The sequence below is a fragment of the Lygodium microphyllum genome, chromosome 17, assembly GCF_053477565.2.
Source record: "Lygodium microphyllum isolate KBCC chromosome 17, Lygodium_microphyllum_v1.1.10, whole genome shotgun sequence".
In the NCBI taxonomy this organism is placed as follows: domain Eukaryota; kingdom Viridiplantae; phylum Streptophyta; class Polypodiopsida; order Schizaeales; family Lygodiaceae; genus Lygodium; species Lygodium microphyllum.
This window is the reverse complement of record NC_141151.1, coordinates 66,195,340-66,217,169: the sequence shown is the minus strand read 5'-3', so window position 1 is coordinate 66,217,169 and position 21,830 is coordinate 66,195,340.

The following is a 21,830-nucleotide window of genomic DNA, read 5'->3' as shown; positions in this document are numbered from 1 at the left end:
AAGCATTTTCATTCCCTTCAAAGACATGTGGTCCAAACGGGCATGCCAAAGAGATACATGTGGGATAGAATCCATAGACAAAACATGATCAAGGGAAGAAGCTGATACAATTAAGGGGTAGAGACTACCAGCCTTGGCACCTCTCGCAATCACAAGTCTGTCACGAGTGATCTTCCATGCAGAGTCTCCAAAATATACATGATAACCTACATCATCAAGCTGTCCAGTTGATATGAGATTGCGTGTCAAAGTAGGTACATGACGTACATTCTACATAACAAAACTGCTGCTAGAAGGAAACTGCAGCCTAACATCACCAATGCCCACAATATCAAGAGAGCTGTCATCACCCAAGCACACAATACCCGAAACAGTACGGTATGAATGAAAGCACTCTCGGCAAGGTGTCACATGAAAGGATGCACGTGAGTCCAAGAGCCAACACTATGCATATATAGAGTGTATCTCTATCATCTCCGAAGCACTAGAAGAAGCTACAAGGATATAATCATCATCATCAATATCCTCAGGTTGCATAACATTGATCTCTTCAATTTTAACACTGGACTTTGCAGGCACTATGCCGCAATTAGAAGACTTATCCTGCACTTTGTCTTTCCCCTTTTCTTTGCGCCTTTCATTGCGCAATTCATGGCATTGTGGCCTAATATGGCCCTTTTTCCCACAATGGTGATGACAAGTAACATATGCATTCATGCACGGGATTTACTACGTGACTTCCCACAAGATTTGGGCCGAGATTTTTGAGAATCCCATCCACGGCCACTGCCACTGCCACTGCCACTGCCACTGCCATGCTTTCCATATCCATCATTCCTGCCTCTAACTGTCATAGCATGAGACACACGAGAGGCATCCAAATTCTTACGGTTAACCTCTTCCTGTAGAAGAGCACTCTCAACATCAGATAATTTCAAGGTAGCAGTAGAGGCACATAATGCAGTGCGGAATACATCCCATGACTCATTAAGAGTACCAAGCAAGAAAAGAGGAGTAACATCCTCTGCAAAAGTGATGTCCTGCGAAGTCAAGTTCTTGAGTATAGCATGGAACTGACTCAAGTGAGCAGACATAGTCACATTCTCCTTCATGCCAGATCCATAAGCTGCTTCAGCCAATACATCTGACTCGCTGGACTTTTCTTGTCATAGAGATTCTTGATCTTTTCCCACAACTGCCATGCACTCTGTTCTTCCTCAAAGACATTATAGTGAACCTATTCTATGAGAGACAATACAATAGTGGACTTGCATAACTCATCAAGTTCAAGCCATTCCTCATCTGGCATAGTTGCAGGCGGATGCCCACTTAACCTCAAAGGTTTGATCTGCGATTTTTGCACCAACACCTGCCAAATTTGGCTCTTTCAATAAGAGTAATTCATACCATCAAGCTTAGTGATGTTGAAAATAGCATGATCAGGACGAACTCGCCATAATGCAGGCTGGAAGATTGTAGACAGTGCAAAACTACTTGCTGTTTACTGCAGAAAATGACCAAAAAATCACCAAAATAAAGGGAAAATGGTGAGAAAAGTGGAACCAAAGTTGCTGCCCACCAAGTACTTGTGAAAGTACATCATTTCAGAGTGTTGCAGCATGAAAAATCCATGTCAGCCCCATACATATATGCTTACTGTAATAAATTTCAGATTTTAGTAAAAGAGAGCTAACAGTGCCAAATTCGGATCCCAAGGCAATCAGATATTGCCAAGACCAAAGCCGGCATCATGCAGGCATAGCATAAGCATATGACGGTTGATAAGCATGAATCCAGCACCCAAGTATGTCATACAAACATCTGCCACAGTGAGTAGGCACACCCCCCAGTCAACGGTGCAAAGTGTTCCTGCCACTACCAAAACTTGACACAAGTAGGTGTCAGTTCACAAAGATACGGATCCAAAACTGAGACTTAGCTCATAAGCATACAGTGAACCAAGACATATGATGTATCATCCCAAAAGGTAAGAAGTCCCAAAGTCTCAAGTGTCTGTAACTGCTCAATGGCATGTAACGGCTCAATGCATAAAAGTACCGTACCGCCTGCTCAATGTCTGATAAGCATTCAAGAATGCTCCCACTGGCACAAAAGTCATATGTACGAGCTCAAGAGCTCAAGCCAAGGCAAGACACAGTGTCAATGACATAAGTCCAAGACAATACATCAATAGTACCATCCCGAACATGTAGGCGGTAGAGCATCCGTATGTAGCATCCATAAGCATGTAAGACGTCAAATACATCCCAATCCAAACTCTTACAAGCCAAGTAACATCCAAGACTACTCCAGATAATCCAAAATGCATCCAAGGTGGAGCTTCAATGAGCACTCAAGCTCAACGTATGCATAGGGTAATCAACCGTAACATGAGCATCAAGCCGTAGGCAACGAGTATGCATAAACCTAAGAAGCATCACCGTCAAAGTATATACTAATGTCAATAAGTGCGGGCTCAAATAAGCTCAAGCTTCCAAAAGCATCCGGATTCAATAAAAAGCTCAAAGTCATCCCTCAATAATCAATACATCATAACATAACCCAAGACATACATCCGGAACCAATAGGCATATGTCAAAGCATGAAAGATAGCTTCAGCCCAAGAGTATTTAGCATGCATTTACTCTTATAAACTATATATTTCCAGCCCTAAAATCAGGCCAAAATCATAGCATTATATGTAGCTTCAATCCCCCAATCAATCGGGATGCAATAGGCATCAAACCGGTTATGTAGTCATGCCCGAACAAGCATAGGCATACAAATACATGCTGTCTCAGACCTGAAATCTGTTGCAGAATATTTTGTCATCAGAATTTGGCAAATCTGACATCACCGTCGCATCCGGAGCGTGCCAAAACCCCAACTTAGACTCTTACCTTGCCTGAATCGGGTTCCAAATGCCCGAGATATGATCAAAAGAGTGATTTTTGGGCCAGATTTTGAATCAGGCGCAAAAAAAAGTGAGTTGGCTGGGGGGGTCTACTATCTCACGTGTCAACAATAGGGTCCAAAGGGGGCACAAATGAGGGCCAAAGAAGGCCTACACCAAGCCTTGATAGGCTGGAAGCAAGATCCAGGTGAAGGAAGCTCCAAGAGGTGTGAGCTATGGCTACCCACAACTTGTTTACAGCCTGTGAGACCTGAGAACTGAAGTAAACCCTGAAGAAAATGATCAAATACCTCTGATGTAATACCCTGAATGTGCCCAACAATGTTGGGAAGGTGCTCGAGAAGCCGAGGAGTGATGGGAGCTCGAAGGAGTCGGATATGGCTAATGGGAAGGAGACCCAATGCAAGTAGGGAGTCGATGGAATGCTGAGAAGGCCACGAACCAAGCTCAAGAGTCAGTAAGCAAAGCTCTGATACCAGTTGAAAGGGAGCGATAGATCGAAGGTTGGACTTGAAAGCTATGGCGGGAGAGCAAGAGAAGAAAGGGAGAGACTAGAAATGGGAACTCCAACGGTCACAATGTGTGACTGGGCCTTCCTTTATTCAAATTGTCACTGAAAGAATAAAGAATAAAGTGATGGTGATGGGCGCCCGCCACCTGTAGTGTGCAGTGGCGGTGACTGTCAGTGTAGTAATACACGGTCGGATAGGCAGAGGCGCCTTTACCCCCAACATCTCTCTCTCTCTCTCTCTCTCTCTCTCTCATGGGCTTTCCAAAACCTATTTCTAACTAAAGTTAGTCCTTGTAATCCAATTGACTTAAACCACTCCCTCACTTCCTTCTCTTCTTCTAATTAGCAACATCATATTCACTACCTTAGAACTATCAAACGGGATGCCATACACCTCAAGGTTGCCAAGATGCATCCTTTCTCCACTCAACTCTATTCTAATAGCCTCCCAACTAGTCATCTTCCTCATAGTGGCTTGAAAGGTGAATCTTGAGGGCATCCTATCTTTTTATAAGAGAGGGATGGCCATCCAATAACAAACGTACCAATACATTGCCAAATTGTTGTCACAATTTCCCTAACACACCATAATATTCCCATCCCATTTAGACACACACACACACACACACACACACACACACACACTTTTGATAGTAATGAGTAGCTTACTCTTTAAAGAGGAGATATTTCTAGCCCAAGAGGCAAGATGCGAAGGATGCATGTAGATGAAGCGAAGCATTCAAACTAGGATGCATTCCTCAAATCATGATGGCCCTACAATACTACCTCCATGCTATAGCACCATCAACCACCATAGACAACACATTCTCAAGTCCTTATGTTACCAAGGTCAAGTGCCCAAGTAACCTTCTTTAGTTGAATAAACTTATCAAAATCATATAATGAGTTTGAAGTTGGGTTGGTCCATGCTATTTGAAAACAAATTAATTGAACAAACTTATCGGAGTAATATAATTAGTCTTCAGTTAGGTTGGTCTGTGCTCCTTGCAAACACCTTTATGTTAAGCAACCTAGTTGGGAAGCTACTTTAGATTGGAACATAAAAAGAGCATGGTGATACCAATCTACCATGGAAACTTAAACAAAAACATATAAAAAAACTCAACCTAAGAAAAGGGAAATATAGTTTAATATGGAAAATAAAGACATTCATAAATCTTTGATTAATAAATTTCTATTTATTCATGTGTTATTAAGAAATACTTTGATATGAATCATTAAGATAGAGACCATGCAATACAATATCTATATTAGACTACCCAGATATACCCTAGAATTGGAAATGAAGGTACTAGAGTAAATTAGAACTCAAATAAAGAAAATTGAAATTTTAGAAGACAAATCCCTTCTACGATAGGATAAATCTACCTAGAAAGAAACCTTCGAGTGATTCTTAAGCTTATAACATGATTACCTTAATTAAATAAAGTAGTGACTATGTAAAGTGAATCCTAGGTTATTACTTTGAATGTTAGAATACCATAAGTCATGTCCAATCATTTCAAAGTGTCTCTCCTACTCTCCATGTCATTCTAGTTGCTAACAATGTATTGATGTATCTATACATATTCATTCTAGTAGTTATGCCCATGGAACACTCCTATCTATTCTCTTTGTGATTGATATTCTTGCCTCTATTCTTTTTGAATTACATTTGTAATTCCATGTTCATTATTCATTCTAAAAAATAATTAAGTGAGCACAATGAAGATCATTCCATTCATATTCTCTCCACACTACACAATCTTGTCTCTATTCTTTTTGAATTCCATTTGTAGTTCCATGTGAGTGCAATGAAGATCATTCCATTCCTTACTAGATATCATGTCTAATGAAATGTGTCTCTTTGAATTTTCATGTCATTTTGGCAATGTCCTAATGTACTCATGTAGTTGTGATGTATGCCCCTATTTAAGCTAGGAAAGAGGACATTTGGTAGTCAGTTGGACGCCTTTCCTAAGCAACACCATCTAGACCCCTTAGGATTCATATACTTAGTTGGTCAAATGAATTTTGGGTCTACCTTATTGTAGAATCTAGGGGACTCAAGACCTATTAGTCTCTATTAGCAATCTAGCACCTAGCTAAGAAGGATGGCTTTGTAATCAATCCAAGCTAAGAGAGGACTATCATTGCACTTGATCAAAGAGAGTGAGAGACAATGGGGAGCTAAGTTCAACTCCTCTACCTTGACATAATCTCACTCTAGCCCCCTAAAATGATGCTGGTCAAGTTCTACAAGATGACCCTTAGTAATTGACGTTTAAATATGTTCTTGTAAATTTCCATTAGGAAAGCACTTGACTTATCAAGTCCACTTGAGTATAGTGTGGTCATCACAACCATCTACCCGCTTTCCACCCATGCACTATTTTTTTAATTATTTAATTATGTTCTACCATGCTATGAGAACACATAAAAGTAGCTTTCCTAATTATCCCAATACTAAAGGCTTGTTGAGTGCCATTAATCACAACACAAAAGCAATTCAAGTTAATATTCCCAAACATTACTTCTATAAAGTTAACCAATCTCAAACTAGAGACTTAAGGGATACTTCAACTCATCTTGATTTCCAAGCTCAATCCAACTATTTATATGTCATCATTGGATGTTTGGACCCTATTTTGGGTCCATCTCACCCTTACCCCTCTCTTCTTATTAGAGTCTCTCTAGTGCCCATCAATGTGCATTGTGCCCACTGAGGATTTCTTCTCACATCATAGGATTGGCAATGATTAATTTTAATATAACTAGAACCCCTATTTGACCCCATGCCACCATAGGAGGGAACCTTTCTTGCGTGTTTGGCCTCATCAAAGATGGCAAGCTCAACCTCTAGATGGTAATATCTAGTGGGATGGTAAGCCATCCCTTGCAAGTCTCAAGCAAGAGTACATTGTGACAATTATAGGCTTGCTTGAGTGAGAAAGAGAGAGCGAGCGAGTGAGTGAGGGAGCGATCATAGGAGAACCTCCCTTCTTTATTTCTTTCTTCCACTCTAATTCTTTCTCCTCTATACAATATGGTTTTCTTAGAGAGAATGGAGGGTGAATGAAATTGAACAAAGGACTTTAAGAATATCAAGAGATTATCAGAATTCAAAGTTTCTCTTAATGGATTGGACTATAATGTGAGGGAGATGGTCACCTTACTACACTCATTGTTGAATCTTTTGCTTTTGTATGTTCATGGGGTTTTGAGCATAAAGAGCACAACAAATTTAAAGCTTTAGTACAAACAGGCTATATGAGAGGTAGCTTGAGCTAAATAGAGTAGAAGTTGTTGAAAGAGTAAGAGTCATGTCTAATCCCACCATTATGTCAATTGAGCTTCCATGCGCCCAATACTCAAGGATTATAATGCAGAGTTTTTCATGCTAAAAAAGTATGCTCACTGAGCATTAACCATCAAAGAATTAGTAAGCTAAGTTTGCTAAGGGTTGATCCCCCCTCTCAATCAATGCCTTGACAATGTAAGCTTGACCAACATCCCAGGAGGTTGTCACTCATATTAAGCCTCTCCTACTAAGCTCAATAAATATTGTAAGGAAAAGGAGACAAAAAATTTAGAATTTGGATCAAGCAATAATCACAACCCTAGTGATGGCCAAACCCCTCAACATGGAGATCATTGCAAAGCCCCCTTTCAAGAGAACAAGGGATGTGCTACATATGTATGCAACTTGAGAATCACCAAGTTGAGTGCATTGGTTTGGATCCTTGACTAGAAATCTCAAATAGTGCATTAATCTTGCAAGACAACAAGGACTACAAGTGCATGCAACCTCATCATGGAATAATTCTTAACAAGCCTAACTTCCCACTAACATTTGGTAAATTGCAAAAGTGTTTCATATCAATGCCCTTGATGTCAGCTACTAGATATGGATCCTAGGACAACCATCAATTCAATTAATTCTATTATGGTGGGAAATTAATAAACCGAGGTAGAGCCCAAGTTTTTTTTTTCCAATCTAACTTGGATGACATTGAAGAGTTTCAATTAGTTAGAGTCCATCTTTATGTTGCAATCAATTGTTATGGGATAATTAATTGATATTTCATTATCCAAAGCCCATCAACTTACCAATATAAGAATTTCAACCTCTTTTGTGGTACAAGTAGTGCCCATCCATTTCAATCATCAAAGTGATTAAGGACTCTTTGACTAAGTGAAAAAGAAGTCAAAACAAAAAATGATTGTGTATTTGGCTGTGGAAAAGGGATATTGATGCAATAAAAAGTTAGAGAGCTAGAATTCTCCTTCCACAACCCATGTTTTATCCTAAGGAGGGTCTGATAAAATTATTAGAATGGACTTGCTTAATATTAATGCTACTACTACTTTGCGTGACAAGGGTTAGAATCACATTTAGAGACCTCACTTTAATGAATTTCAATCTAAAGAAACTAATGCTAGGTAGAATACTCAATGGAGATAAATAGAAACAACTTGTGTTTATAGCTAAAGTAAATAAGGTAGAAAATTCTAGTTAGACAAAAGAACTTGTGTGGTTGAAAGATATGCCAATGCTTTCTTGGAAGAGCTAACCAAACTCCCATTGCCTAGAGCAGTTAACCATTGGATAGAATTGAACTTGAGAGCTTGTCTACTAGGCAAAAGCCCTTAAAAGATATCCCTACTTGACACAAAGAATTAAGGAAAGAATTAATTGAAGTATTTGATCAAAATTTCGTTAGGCATAATACTTTAGCATGGTGAAGGCCATTACTCTTTCAAAAGAAAAAAAATGACACTCTTCAGCTTTGCAATGACTATAGGTGCCCTATTTGAGTTGTTTTCAAGAACAAGTACCCCATAGTATCAAGCTACATGACACCTCATGGTGATTTGTTTGATGGGACATGTGTATGCATGATGTTATGTTGTATATGCAAATATACAACATTCAAGTTGTTGTCAAGAACAAGTACCCCATAGCACCAAGCTACATGACACATCATGGTGAGTCATTTGATGGGACATGTGTATGCATGATGTCATGTTGTATATGCAAACATACCCATGTACCCCAAGAGTTTCTCTAGTCATGCATGATTGTAAGAAGCTAAATGATGTCTTATATCTGCCATTCATCACAAAGGACTTATTATCATAGTGGAAAATGGAATAGAAGAACTTGCAAGTTAGATTTAGTAAGCATGGGTGGAGGAGTGGCAATGGCTACAAATATATTTCCAAAAAAAAGAAGCATGGAAGAGTTCTCACTTTGATTGATTTCACTGTTTACTTAAGGAAAAAATATAGTTCAAGACTTAGAGATATAGCATAAGAGGGTTGACCAATATAAATATGCATAAGTTACAACATCTACACTATGAAGGATCACAAGTATGCAAACTTGGATCATGTTTTAGTGCACCTAGCTTGGGGAACAATCTAGATTGCAATTTGTGAGACATGTTGAGAATAATAGTGGACTCTTATAGTTGTTGCATTCAAATGTGTGGCTTTTAGCTAAGAATGTTTCTCTAGGTGGCTTACATTATTATTTTGCATTCATCAATGTTTTAATAGATATATGTAGCTCTATTTTTTGAAACATAAAGGTGAGTCAGTGGATGTTCAACTTTGTTTATTGTTTAACATAGTAACTAGTGCTACTAGTGATGCCACTTGGGAGTTGGCTATGAAAAGGCCATTCAAATTTCTACATCTCCATGAGATGTTGGGAATAAAGGGCCATTGTGCTCACATCCACACTATGTGTGAATGTCCCTTTAAGGGACATTATACTATATACCTATTCGAATGAATAAGTGGTACACATTGAAGCACTAACAAATGACTATGTCTATCTCGCGGTCTCTCAACCTACATCTCCATTGACACACCTTAGAAGCTCTATCAACAATTAGTCTTCAACAACTGGTATCATAGAGAGTAAAGTTCTTGGTGAAGGAGCTTGTGACATTTTGACTCAGTAGCAGTCAAGCCTACAAATCCAACTCTTGGTAGACATATCTCATTCTTGGAGGTTGTCTTGATCTCTCCTTTCTTGGCACTCATCAAGGAAGCGTTGGAGCTTCATTAGGGTATCTTTTAGCTAGTCTTGAGCTCGTTTTTTGAAGAGCATTTTGAGCACACGATAGGGCAGCTACTACACACCTCTCATCATTGGAGATTGTGAACTCTATGCTCAATGCCTTACTTCAAGGCTTCTTCAGGAGGCTCTTAGTGATTGATTGGAGCTCTAAAAGCTCTCTTTTGATGTAGTAGCACCTTGCAGGCTAATAGTACAACATCATGCTATTTGTGCCTATTTTGCAGGCCCTTCTTCCTGGTCTTTTTGATAGCCATACATAGTAGTTGCTCCTTATTAGCTTTGAAAACCCATTGGCATTGGTCTAGACAATGGCTACACATCCTGACATTGATATCAAGCCTTGGCATTGGTGTTTATAGTCCTTCAATTGCAAACAATGGTTGTAATACACAGGAAACACCATGTTTTGAATTGACATTGATCAATAATTATGCCTATTGGATGCCGACACATGTCTATATGATGCAAACACATTGGGAGATGATATGCATTAGATCTAGGGTGCTTTTGGCCTAATTTTTGTAGGGGTTTTACTCAGTTTACATCGAGTTTTAGCTACTATAATAATAGGGCTGAATGCACTTGGCAGAGGTTTATGCTATACCTATTGCTTGTTAGGGCATGGAGGTGACTTTGGGGATGTTTTGAGCTTCATTTGGAGCTTGGAAACATTGACTTGGCTATGGGAAATTGTAGGCATTAGGTACCATACCTGTAAGAGATTTTCGTTGGGTTGTATGCTTTTGGTGAATCCTTCTAATACTGATTTGGTATTGACATAATAGCATTTTCTTGAGCAATGATTGCACATGCTTTGTGCATCATATCTGGACTGAAACATATCAATTTACTTCAGACATTTCTTGATGTTGTACACTGTGAATAGTGTTAAAATACGCGGGATCTAGAGCATGGCAGATGCAGAAGCTATGGATGTTGAAAGAGGAAGAAGAAACTCATGAAGACATTGACCTTGACAAAGACAAATCATCACACAAGTGAATTAGGTTCCAAGATTGAGACTTGGACTCATAAACACAATCTTGTGTATTGACAGTGACAAGACACTTTACTGGAAAGAAAAGGGTACTATCATTGGATTAGAAAAAGAGTGCAAGTACAATGCTTTATAGGAACTGAGTGGTGGTACTTTCTCCTACTGTGCATATGGGATTTTGGTCTTGAGCCCTCACTGCTCCTTACAAAGGGACTGAAGTAGGTGTGATTGCAAATATCTCAATACCCCTCCTGAATCACAACCAGAAGTACAAAGTGTGTAGAGGCTTCAATGAAAGCAACACTTGCAAAGTGTGGGCACACCATAAACATGGCAAAAATCCAGAGACTGTTGCAAAAAAGGCTAAGTGTGGGTACCACAAACATGATGGACATCCAGAGGCTGTAGCAAGGGCCTCACAAAGTGTACAGAGGAGGCTGTAGTACATGGCCAACTGAGGGCTTTACAAGTTTATGTCTGAGGCATTAGGGCTAGGAAATACAAAGCTAAAAAAGTCTATTTGAATAGAAGGAGTGATGAGGTTTGTCCTTCTCCTGGTGGTCTTCTTCTTCTTCTTCTTCTTCTTCCTTTGCTATGTTTTCTTCTTCTTCTTTGACTACAACTAGGTAGGCCTTTTGGGACCTCTTTCTGGCGTGGCAGAACTTGTCGGTGTGTCTGATCCTTTTGCAGAAGTCATAGAAGAGCTGATCCTTCTTCCCTTTGTACCTATTGCCAACATATAATGCATGTTCATCTCTAGAGGTGCTTAGTTCTTCCTTAGTTTTTAGCTTCTTTTCCTCCTCTAATAGTGATGCTTGGATATCAACAAGTTCAGGGTTTGGCATCTTGATTAAAGTTGTTGATACATTATTATATTCAGGAGGCAAACTCTAAGTAGAACACCGATGCAAACATCTTCTTCCATTTTAATGTTGATTCTTACAAGTTGGGTTAGAAGTCCTTCCATGTAATCTAGATGTGTGGCAAGTGATGTGCTGGACTTCATTTCAAGCTTGAAAAACTCAATCAAGAGACCTAACTTTGATGATTTAGATTGTGCACCAAACAAGGTGTCAAGTCTCTTCCATGTATCCTGTGAAGTCTCACAATTATCCACATGGTGGATATAGCTATTGTCTAGCTCTAGTTTGATAATGGCCCGAGCCTTATCATCGTTATGTTGTTAAGTGACATCAAGGTCTGCATCATGAGGCTTCTTTTCTTTTCCGGCGGTAATGTCCTAGAGGCCCTTCTTAATTAGGATGAGTTTGATGCGGGTCTGCCAGGTATGAAACCCGACTCCTTTGAAATGGGCAGTTGGAGAGTCTTTGCCCATGTTAGACTTGCGGAAACAACAGCAAATCAGCGTCAGAATTATCAGATTTAAGCAATAGAAGAGTTGATTGAGATGTGTCAAAAGACACAAGTGTTTAGAGCATTAAAATGAGTGTCAATAGACACTATGTTTCTTCCTTGAGTCTTCCAAATATACAAAATCCTTCAAGTTCTTTCAGATCCAAATCTTCCCCTTCTTGATTTGATGCTGGGACCTTCAAATCTGAGTGATAGTGGGTTGTTCCAGGTGGCAGGAGAGAGAAAATGATGGGATTTTTGAGCTTGGTGAAGTTTGGCTATGGAGTCACAGTTAGGGTTTTTGGGGGCAGCCTAGTTTTTCTAACATTGCAGGAGCTATACTTGATCATTTTGAAAACTTTTTATATGAGGATGAAGATTACTTCAAGGACTATCAATGCCCTATGGTAATGGCTGGGATTGCGCCCCCTGTAGAGCATGCAATAGTAGTGCGACTTGATTGGGTGTAGATTTTGACAGCGACTTGTAAAAACAACAATGCTAGTCTCATTGTCCATCAATCTTGATGATTTTTGTGATAGGGTGGAGTGCCTTGACCTGGAGAAGATCTTCTTATTAGAAGGAAGCTTTGAGAGATGTGCCTTGGTTGAAGAGACTCAGCCCTCCAAGTTGGGCAGGTCCTGCATGCTATGGCAGACACATAGGGTAGCAACTGTGAAGAATCACAATGCTGAGTTTGAATTGGCCTAATGTTGAGCTCTGAGATGCAGGGAGGAGCTCCAAAAGTAGGGAAACACTCTTCTAGAAGAAAGTTTAGAGGGATTTTCACCTGTGGAGAGAGATATGAAAGCTTCAATTTGATAGGGTGCTGCTGGCTATGGCAGCCTTGAAGGCAAGTTTGAAGGTCGAGATGGAAAGTGAGTTCATAGGTTGAGACTGAGTTGAGTAGAGATGGACTAGAGGTGAAGAGCTACTAAAATGAGCTAAGCCATGCTCAGCTGCACTCTGACACCATGTTAGAATATGCGGGATCTAGAGCATGGCAGATGCAGAAGCTATGGAGGTTGAAAGAGGAAGAAGAAACTCATGAAGACATTGACCCTGGCAAAGACAAATTGTCACACAAGTGAATTAGGTACCAAGATTGAGACTTGGACTCATAAACACAATCTTGTGTATTGATAGTGACAAGACACTTTACTGGAAAGAAAAGAGTACTATCATTGCATTAGAAAAAGAGTGCAAGTACAATGCTTTATAGGAATTGAGTGGTGGTACTTTCTTCTACTATGCATATGGGATTCTGGTCATGAGCCCTCAATGCTCCTTACAAAGCTACTGAAGTAGGTGTGATTGCAAATATCTCAACAAATAGTAGGTACCATTTGTAGACAATCTATGCTTGGAGCTATCATATGCTATTTGGTGATGTATGCTACTGATTTGAAATGTCTTGACAATGCTGGAATATGATCAATAATCTGTACTGAACATAAGAATTTGGAAACATCTTGCTAGTTGGATTTTTCATCTCCTCAACCTAAAACATTATTATGATAGTGTACATCTATCATAATATTTGGTATCTTTGCATACCACATTATGGCTTTTGATTTATGTAATATGTTGGGATCTTAGCAAAGGAGGATCAATAAGACATTTGGTGACATTTCACTAGAGGAGTTGGGTATTTATTGATGACCTAGGAGCTACCATAGCTTGAGATGTACACCTCATTGTATTAATAAATATTTTAAGCATTGTTGAGAGTACTATATTGCACTTAATCCATGAAAGTGCATATTTGGAGTGCCTTATGGTTTATTATTGGGCCATGTTATAAATGTGGTTGGCATTGCTATTGACCTTGAAAAGGTAGTCATTATTGTAGTAATGAGGGCACTAACTAGCCTAAGGAGGTCCATAGTTTTATCTCATTAGCGGGTTATAATTAAAGATTAAAAAATGCTTTGATTGAGGGATCATTACCATCAAATAATTTCTTATCACATATCCATGTATTTGAGTGGACAAGCCCTGTAAAGTAGTAATTGAGGATGTGAATCTAGAATTATCCTAGATATTGGTCTTGAAGGGTTTGAAAAGAAGAGAAGTTTTCTATATCTTCATGGTTGCCATGATGCATAGGATTAATTGCTATCTATCCCAGATGTGAGATGCACAATCATGTTATTCTATTGCTTTCATGAGCTAAAACTTAGGAGTTTTTGAGCTTTGTTATAGTTACCTTGAGAAGGTATGTTTGGCCATGGTATTTACTACCAAGTAGCTTAGGCATTATGTTTTATATGAGAAGGAAATATTCTTTATGAAGCTAGAGGGGTTACATTTGTTGTTGAATAAGCTTGAAACCCTAGCTAGTTGACTTGGTGGTTGATTTCACTTTAGGAATTTGATTATGAGATCAATAATAAGCCACTAAAGTTATAGGGAATTGTTGAATGCCTTGTAGACTTTGGTGAGCCTAATGGGCTGATAGTAGTGATTGTGAGGGCTTGTCTAAGATCAATGTAGTATCTATTCCATCGTGGTATGCCTCCATCATGCATTATCTGTCTACAAGCAACTCTTGTCTAGGTTAGAGTAGAGGAAAATAGACAACTTGCATTCTACTTTACCTAATGATGGGTATTCTATATATAAGAAAAGTTGATGAAGTATATCATCAATGTGTGGTGCCTAAAGCGGTGTTGTTCATCCTAGAGGAGTGCCATGATTTGGCACATGGTTGCCATTTTGCTAGATGGATTATTGCTCGAAAGGCCTTGCATGATGGATACTAGTGGTCTATAGTCTTCTAGAATGCTTATATATATATATATATGAAGTGCTATGATGTTTCTTAAAGACATGGTGTTAGGGAGAAGCATAAACACCCATGAATCCCATTTTAATGACATTATGTTTTAAAAATGGGGCATTGACTTTGTTGTTAGACTAGTCAATCCTTTGTCGATATCATGCAAGTGATATATCATTGTGGCACTAGAATGCTTCATAAAGTGGTCTAAAGCTCATTCTACAATGAACATGATGCTCAGGAAACAACTAGTTTCATCTTAGAACAAATCATATGCCGTTTTGGTTCACCAAAGAAGCGAGTTTCTGATCCTCAAACTCACTTTCTAAACAAGATCATAATTAAACACAACAAAACTACTCCATATAACCCCTAAGGGAATGGTTAAATTGAGAGCGCCAATAAGCAAATTGTCACGATTTTGTCATAAATTGTGTTAGAAGGCAAACACTATTGTGACAAGGAATTGCAAGTGACTATTTGGGCATATAATATATCCTTCAAGAGTGCAATGGGCCACACCCTATTCAAATTAGTGTATGGAGAGGAATGTGTCTCGCCTTGAGAAATTGAGCTACCTATACTTTAACATTTACACTGTATCATTGTCAAGTCATGACAAATGATGAACAGAGACGCGATCAAAATCGTGGTGTATGACCCAACATATGTAGCTCCAACTTCCTATAGGGTGTTGACCACCGTTCATAATCAACCCCTTGAGGACCACATTAGAGGGCATCCCTATTTAGATCAAATCCTCACAGAAGAGGAGCTCCATATTGCTAGCAGAGTTGACTCCGAGGATTTCCTTCTCAATGTCCTCACTTGCATCACATCCTTGGCTCATGCAAAAGTAAACATAGTAACCATGTGCACAATGCCCTTAACCCCTTAACCATAATCCAAGGAAGGATCCTTCTTCTTTTCGTAGGAGGAGGGGGTAGGGTGGAAATAAGAATAAAACTAAAAAGTAAAGGAAAACAATCAAAACCAATTCACGGTTAAGAAAAAGGGTCATAAATTTGGGATGTATGGACTGCTTGAGGGACAAGTTTAATTCTACAATAATTAAGCATTTCAATTCTCTAAGCATGCAATCTTTTTTCTCTGCAAATAATTGTGTTGAGAAGCAGTAGTAGTGAACATGGCTTCATGATAGGCACCCAACATGGCAGGCCACAAGAGAAAGCCAACAAGTTGCCATTTTTAGAAGAAGAGCAGGCAAAATATGACCTTTTTATGGAAACAAGGGCCTTTAACCAATTCAAGTTTAGGCGCGTCTCTTGAACTTGGAGGATGTTGCCATGGAGGAATGAGTAGTGAAATAGATTGTCCAACAATGCCATTTGCAAAAGTACATGGAGGTAGTCGGCCAAGCCGTCAACTATGAGAAGTGTGCAAAATTCCTTCGGACCTTTGGTAGGAACCACGACACCTTGATAGTGCAAGAAAGAGAAGAAACCTACTAAGTCCAGATCGAGTTAAACCAGAGTTGGTGGAGAAGGTGGAAAGGTGGTCGAAGAGAGATGTATATTCCATGTTAGGAATGGACAAGGTGGTGGTCCACACAAACGATGGCATTATCTTGGTAGACATCCCCAACCCCAAAATCCAAGTCCATGTCAAAATGATGCATGCACTATTCTCCAGTCATAGATACAACTCAATAATGAGTTGAATCAATGTGCCTATGCTGGAGAGCATTGCAGTAGGATCCCTTGACGAAGTGAACCTAAATGGCTTTGCACGGAAGACCATTAAGTCTTCAGCAAAAGCACTGGTGATAGGAGGAAGACCCGTAGGAGGAGAATCCCCTACTACCAAGGCAAAAACAAAAGCGTCATCCTCCAAGGCCTCAAACATCGGATTCGGTGGGGTTTTGATAGCTATAATAAGAGAAGCATAGGGGGAAGGACAAGGTGAAGAAGGAGTTGGAGAAACACCACAAAGGTCACCTCCTCACCATGAACAGTAGCCACACTCCAGTGAAAGGACGGTGAGTGATGATGAGGAAGGAGAACAAGAAATGCAAAGTAGCCAACGAAAACCCAAAAAGCCAAAGAAGAAGGATTCGCAAGAGAAGGCCGAGGAGAAAAGCAGAAAAAAAGAAAAAGCAGACTTACAAAAAGCTATAAGAGAGTCTAAGAAGGAAGAGGAAGAGAGGAAGAAGAAAGAAAACGAGTCATCAGAGAGGTTGGAGGAAGAATCAAGAAAATTTGAGGAGAGGAAAAGGAAGGCAGTAGAAGAAGAGGAGGAGTTGAAAAGGAAGGAAGACGAAGACATGGCTATGGCAACACGCCTATCTATAGAGCAACTATGCAGGTAGGACGAGTTAGGTGCCATAAGCCTATCTAGAGATGAAGGCCCGAGCTCAAGCACACAAGCACCAGAGATCACGCCACCGCCAGTGAAACAAGGCAAGGGCAAGGTCCCAATCGATCCCACCCCTACTCTCATAGTGTCCACTACTCTCGTAATCATATCCACACCAAGATCCACGGCCAAAGTGGATGCTACCAACCTCATGGCCTGGGTACGTTACTTTGTTAATAAGGAAATGGCCCAAGGAATGGGAGAGGGTACCCCCATGACAATAACTAAAAGTTTGATAGCATCAAACAGATGACGAGTCTAGGGAGGATCCCAAGAGGTAGAAGAGGGAAACCTCCACAACCTCCATTCCCACGACAGAGCTACCACCTCTGCAGAATTTGAGGAATACGTCAAGGAGCTCCTCTCGCAACTAGAGAAGGCAAAGGAAGATAAGAAGGTGGCAGTGGTGGCTAAACTAGAGGCGGAAAAGGAGGTCATGGTTGCGTCCAAATTAGAGAAAACTTGTCAAGTAGCCACGTGCCAAAGGGAGATAAGTGAGTTGAAGGAGTAGTTGCAAGCCAAGGACGAAGCAGAAATCGATTGGGAGGCAAGGCTGGATGAAGAGACTCAAGCCCTAGTGAGCTTGCGATGCCATAATGATGAGCTCATAAGGCTCCATGAAGACCTACAAGGGGAGATGGAAAAGTCCATAAAGCTAGAGAAGAGTTAGAGGAGGCAAGGGAGAAAAGGACACGTAGGTACCAAGAAGAGAGAAATTGAAGCAAGAGGCAACCTCGGAGCAGGAGGAGCAACAAAGGCTAAAAAGAGAGATCAAAGATCAAGAGCAGAGGTTGATGATATTGGCTCAAAGGCAAGGAGAAAGCATTGAGGAAATGAAGAAGAGAGTAGAGGACTGGGTGAACCATAATGAGAGCAGAGTCAAAGCTTTGGTGCACCATCTAGCTCAGGTGGAAAAGGACAAAGTGCTAGCTGAGAGCAAAGCAGAGGTTGCCCAAGTGAGTTTCGAAGCCCAGCAACGCGCCTTCCTAAACACACTACTGGATGTCACTCAAACGTAGGAAGGGGAGGCTATTGACTCCATAAAGAAGAAGCTAGGGATTACATGCAAGGCCCTGAGGGCAGGCCTGCAGATGCAAGTGCAACCCGTGGGTGTCAGCCTTGGCCTTGAGGAGCAACGAAACTATCTATTGCAAGCATGCTTGACCCCACAAGAAGTTGATGCATTAGGGTTCGCTGAGGGGGCACAACAGGCAGGCTAGTAAGGAGAAGAGGCTAGCATAAGCTTTGACATGGGACCTCACAAAGAAGAACTTGTCCCACAGCCTCCTTCCCCATGCCCAAAAGAACAACAACAACAACAGGTAGAAACCTCTACTAAAAGAAAAGCAGAGCTTAAGAGGAAGAGACAATGGATGGTGGAGCAAGCAAAGCGAGGATTAAGTGCCAAGCCAACAGTGGTGCCAACAACGCCCATCCCACCAAGCCAGGATGATGGCCCAATGAGTTTTAATGCCAAACTTGTGATCTAGGAGCAATAGGAGATTGCTAGAAGGCCCTTCGAACTTAATTTCCGATTCCCCACCAATTTGTGTAGAGTACTACTAGTCAAGGTGGTGGAAGAGGTGATTAATGTGGGAAGCCGGCTAGGAGACAAATGGACTTTGGAGAGAGAGCAGAATCCCACCCTATGGGGGATGGAGGACATAGATTTTTGACAGAATAAAGGTTTTGAAGTGCCCAGGGCTGTGGAAGGGCTATAAGTGCCAACCCACATGGAGGAGGTGTATTTTTGATGTAAACATGGACTCTTGGATGGATTTTTGTAACACCCTACTAAACCTGAAGAGGCCCTCGTTTTTGCGCCAGAGGACCAATATGATTGAATAGTCCACTTTATCAAAAAATTCTCTTCTTATCCCGATCCTACCTTCATCATAACCTATAATTATCTTAGACTACTAAGGATACTACGTAGACAGCATCGCCTTACACCACTCTTTTTTGATCCCAATGGAATTGATAGTTGTGCCATGGCAAGTTTGATATACTTAGGATACTACTTAGACAGGATCGCGTGTCACAAGAGCATCGCCTTACACTCCTCTTTTTTGATCCTAATGGAATAGACAGTTGCGCCATGGCAAGTTTGATAATGTAAGTCGATCTACTTCTTTGATTTTGCTTAGCCCTCCTAGAAGATATGAATGATAACTGCTTCACACAATGCAATCATCCATTTCTTTCCACCACCACTCTCTAAGTATACCTGCATCTCAAAGGGTACATGCAGAGCTAGGAATTCCTTGGTAAATCTCGTAAGCCTCTAACTCCACCCTCTCTCAATAGGGACAATGATTATTAGTCCTTGTCATGACTATGTAATTCCAAAAAAAAGGAAGAAAAAAGAAAAGAAAACAAAAAAGAAAAGAAAAAGGAAAGAAAGAAGAGATTAAAATGAAAAGAGAAGGAAATCATAAGAAAAAGAAGTTAGCTCCACATTGGCCAAAATCACTGTACCTAGGGGTTCTCAAATTAGGCGCATTTGGTGGCCTCGATCAGCCGGCTCTGTTTCTAACCCCCTAGCCCATCTTGCTTCCCCACTTCACACTTAGGGCACCTCAAGGGCAAGACTTCCAGACCTGTCCCCCTAAGCTACACCCATCACACCTCCCTTATACACAAATTGGGTCCTCAAGTGTGGGACAACACCCAGGCTTGCCTATGGTTCATCGACCCAACTCCTAGTTCCACTAGCACGAGCACAATGCACCACATGATAAGGTAGACACACCCCCAAATAGTGCACCCTCTTTTCTTTTCGGGTAAATACAAATGATGTAAACCATCGACTTTGGAGGCCCCATCATCCACTCAATTCACTCTCAGTCCCCAAGACCGATCCCTATGAAACCCTATCATCATTGACTTACATGACCGTTGTTGCACGACATGTCACTATGCAGCCGAAACGAAGCAAAGGAAGACCAATGAGGCCCAAGTCAAAAAGTGAATGAAGAAGCTCATTTTGCTTAGCAGGAAAAGTACAGAAGATGGCAACCTAAAAAAAAACGTGGGGGAGCTCTGAATATTTTGACAAGGTTGTCTCAAGGATTAGGGAGGTCCTGTCAAGAATGAAGGATTCTCTCTCAAGGATGGAGGAAAGCATTGAATATTCTAGCAAGGCTCTCTCAAGGATAAGGGAGAACCTTCGAGGGATCTCGCAAGGGAAGCGCGAGGCACAATGTAATTCATTTTATAAGAAGTGCCAGGTTTCCTCTTGTGCAAGTTGTAAAGTCTACACAGAGATAGGTGAAGGGATAAGACAACTTGAAGGGAATAAGGAAAAGCCATGTTAAGCTTGCGTCGTAGCAACCTTGGAGGGCGAGAGGAGGAATTTGTCCAACACCATTGTCAATTTCAAAGACGGATTTGTCCATCCGCTATTCTCCAAGAAGGATCCGTCCAACACGATCTTTAATTTCAAGGGATAGATCCACCCACCATCAGCATGAGGAAGGGACCTGCCCCAACTTCATCTTCAATTTCAAGGGCCAATCTTGCCAATACCATCCCTTGCAAGGGCTTGCATACAAACTCAAAAAGCCATCTGGCTACACCCATCTTACCCTCCAACTACTACCCATTAGTGCCATGGGATTGGCACTAGGCTAGGAGGGGGGTAATATTAAGCTCAACACAAGAAAAAGCAAAAATGTAGAAAAGTGCAAGTCAGGAGCTAAAAGAGGCATCCCAGAAGGAAATCGGACACAACCAAAGAAGCAAGAAGGAAAATGACCAAAAGTGCAAGGGCGGCCTTAAAAGCAAAGGCAAAGGAAAAAGTGCATTTTTAAATGCAAGGTGCCCCTAAAAATTTTCGTAAAAGAGCGCTAGGATCCCTCCTGTGCAAATTGTAAAGGTAGATGGGCGGTAGGAAGGAAGCTAGGAAGATAGGAGGACAATGGAAAATAGGGCCTAGGCCATGGCCATGTAAGAAAGGGGATAAGGGGATGATCGCCCAAAAGGGATTTAGGGTTTTGTATATAAACTCAAAAAGTGAATGAGGAGCTCATTCTTTGGTGTGTATCAAAGTGGACTCATCTTCTTCTCTTCTTCTCTTCTCTTCTTGCTTGCTTGTGTGTGCTTGAGAGAGGGAGTGTAAGAGTGTGAGGGAGTGAGTGTGTGAGGGTGAGGGATCTTGGAGGTGAAGCTCTCCATCATCTTCTCTCTTCTTCTCTTCTCTCCTCTTCTCTTATCTCACGCGTGGCCATGGAGGATGGAGCTTGAAGGTGGAGGCTTGAGGTTACTTGAGCTCGCATCTCGAATCGTGGAGCTACCGGTGTGCTTGAGGGAGGAGACAACTCGTTTGGGCATTGAGGTAAGGTCACTACAACCTAGTAGGATCAAAGGTGCGTTGGATAGATGAGAGATAGCGATAGATACTCGCTTGAAATACTTGAACAATAAGTAGCCAGTGGGTCTTAGCAGTTGAGCATGAGCCGCCTCTACAACCATTCTCCCTTTTCTCCCTCAGCTCCCTCAACTCCCTCGTGCATGCCTTTGCTGGAGAGAGAGAGAGAGAGAGAGAGAGAGAGAGAGAGAGAGAGAGAGAGAGAGAGAGAGAGAGAGAGAGAGAGAGAGAGAGAGAGAGAGAGAGAGAGAGAGAGAGAGAGAGAGAGAGAGAGAGAGAGAGAGAGATGTGTGTGTGTGTGTGTGTGTGTATGTGAGGGAAAGAGACTACATATCTTTCCATCTGCTCCCAATCATAAGCAATGTCCACTTGTATCTTCAGGACACGTCTTAGCAGTCCATCGGAAAGGATGTCTGGAAAGCTCTGCTCGACACTCC